The sequence below is a fragment of the Halyomorpha halys genome, unplaced genomic scaffold, assembly GCF_000696795.3.
Source record: "Halyomorpha halys isolate HHAL.00 unplaced genomic scaffold, Hhal_1.1 Scaffold11726.1, whole genome shotgun sequence".
In the NCBI taxonomy this organism is placed as follows: Eukaryota; Metazoa; Arthropoda; class Insecta; order Hemiptera; family Pentatomidae; genus Halyomorpha; species Halyomorpha halys.
Window position 1 is genome coordinate 1 of NW_027106743.1, and position 2,546 is coordinate 2,546.

Sequence of the window (2,546 nt, forward strand, 5' to 3'; positions counted from 1 at the left end):
GGTGAACTCTTATTCATTTTTTTTTTTTTTTTTTTTTTATCAAGATTCTGATTTATTTTATTTTTATTTATTTTTTTTTAAAAGCAAAATGCTAGGAATGGAGGAAGATCCTGTCCAAGAAGACTCTTGAAAACCAGAAAATGTAATGAGGGACCATGCTATCCAGGTAAAATAATACAATCAATTTTTTTGTTAAAAATTGTTATCTCTTTGCATTATTTTTATTAGATCATTTTTATTTGTCTGCAATATATATATTTCCTATCTTTTTAGGTGAAAATTCAAATCAATTATCTGATTATGAGGATGACTCCCAGCAAACAGGTAAAGTAATGTTCTATGGCTAAATAATATTCAAGGAGATAATAGTATGTATGAAATTAAAGATATAATACCATCAGTCTTCTTTTTACCTTTATTAACATTTAAAGTTTTTTTTTTATAATGAACGATAACCTTTGAAATGTAAACTGTTAATAAAGGTGAAAAGAAGTCTGAGATATTCTGACTATTATTAGGTAAACTTACTATTTACTAGCATCATCTGCAATTATTATAATATATTAATTGAAGTAAAATTTTGACTTGGGGAGATGGGATGAATTGATTTATCAAGCTAGAACATTTTGCAAACTTTTATAATATCAATCCCTCCAAAAATATCCTGCCTAAAGTATTTAATAAACACAATACCTTGATTAGCTGCATTATCATTAATTACTGGACAACTTTTTTCTGTTATAGTATATCAGAGTATCCGAGATACTGTATAATGCTCTGAATATGGGCTAGATTTAGTGAACTTACAGAAAAAATTGAAGGGTATCCTTTTGATAGATGCACAAACTTAATATTCTAAGTCATATCAAATTTGACTTTTAAAGAGTTTAATGGGGTTAGATTGAGAAATGTTATAGACTTCACATTGCTTTGATCATTTTTGAAACAATTAAAGAATAACCTTCTCTATAACAAAAATCAAAATAAGTTGTTTCATGCAATAAACATGAAGATAGGTCTATGAAATTATTTACATCAAGTATTTTGTGAAAATAATATCATGGGTTTTTTTACATCTCCTATTGTATATTCTATGTTGTTGTTTTTTTTTTCCTATCATCCAAATTTATTTGATTTAATGAAATTAATTCATAGTATTTTATAATGTAAATTTTACAATTTCTCACAAGTAAAATATTGATAAAAGCCATTCATACCTTATCTATATTGTTTCCTTGTTTCTTATTTATATCCATGTAATAAATTTTATTTTGTCAAAAATTAAAATTTGCAATGTAACTTAGAAACTTTCATTATTAATTTAGTTAATTTTATAATCATTATATAGTGCCTTATTATTCAGTAATATGCTTACAAAATAAATTATAGTCAGATATAAAAATTAATAATAAAGTTTAAAAAAAAATAAAATAAAATTTCTGACAGTACCAAAACAATATCAAACAGAAAAGGGAAGGAATTGAAGAGACTGAAGGGAAGTAGTCCAAAAATGTTTTGTGATGGTGAAAAAATAAAATATAATATGTTGAATCTGGTTGATCAGGAAAAACTCCAAAATTTAGATAAGAGATGTAAAGAGAAATAAAGAAATTATAAGGCATATATAATTTCCTTAAAATACTTAATATAAAAAATAAAAACTGGTCGGTGATTGGTAAAAACATTGTTTTAAAAATTACTTAAATTATTGAATATCTCCAAACTTTACAACAACAAAAAAATTATTAATTAAAATAACGAAGACTATAAGTAATGACATAAATATTATTGACTTAAGGGAGAGGTGTCTCTGAATTAGTTTAGGTGCAGGAATAGTACTGTTATTTGCCATAGAGTAAATGGCAGTGCAATGGAGTAAAATGTAAAAGGGATAGACATTTCTAGACACTTTTGGTTGATTGGTTTAGCACTTCTCTTATTTTTATTTTCGTATAAAATTAATTAATAAAATAAATATACAGATTAAATATAATCTGAAATATCATATAAGTCATTGATACTAGGATAATATAACCTGCTTGCATAATATTTCCATTGTTTTTTTTTTCATTTAATAACTCTACACCAAATTTATAATGCAAACAGATGACTGTGTCTATTCTGATTGGACTCCTTGGACACATTGTACACCCTCCTGTGGATTAAATTCTATTCAACGCAGGTCAAGAACTGTAATAAATCACCAGCATTCACAGAAGTCGTTTTGTGCTGACCTCCTTGAAACTAGAGTTTGTAATGTTTTGCCATGTATGCATTAAGATCAAATCTTAATTTTTGGTAATATAATGTTAAATGATGTATTTCTTATCGATCTCCATATGGGTCATTCTTTCTATAATTTTCCTATTTTTTCCCGCGGTCCACCAAATTGTCTGATTGTTTTTTTACAGCCTCCTGCAGCCAAAAAAAGACGAAAAATGACTTTACCTGATTTTTTTGTCGAATCCTGCGTCTACAAATAATTATTTAATTTTTTGCAATAAAAACATGATTAAAATAACTACTTTTTTTGAATCTATCAAAAT

The 2,546-nt window shown here is 25.9% G+C and overlaps 1 long non-coding RNA gene across 1 annotated transcript; it reads left to right on the forward strand.

Moving 5' to 3' along the window:
* The first annotated feature begins 85 nt into the window (after nt 1–85).
* On the forward strand, nt 86–2,540 carry LOC136795217 (uncharacterized). Its single transcript, XR_010842786.1, has 3 exons — nt 86–166; nt 274–324; nt 2,107–2,540. It is a non-coding gene; the product is annotated as an uncharacterized lncRNA (long non-coding RNA).
* The last annotated feature ends 6 nt before the right edge of the window (nt 2,541–2,546 follow it).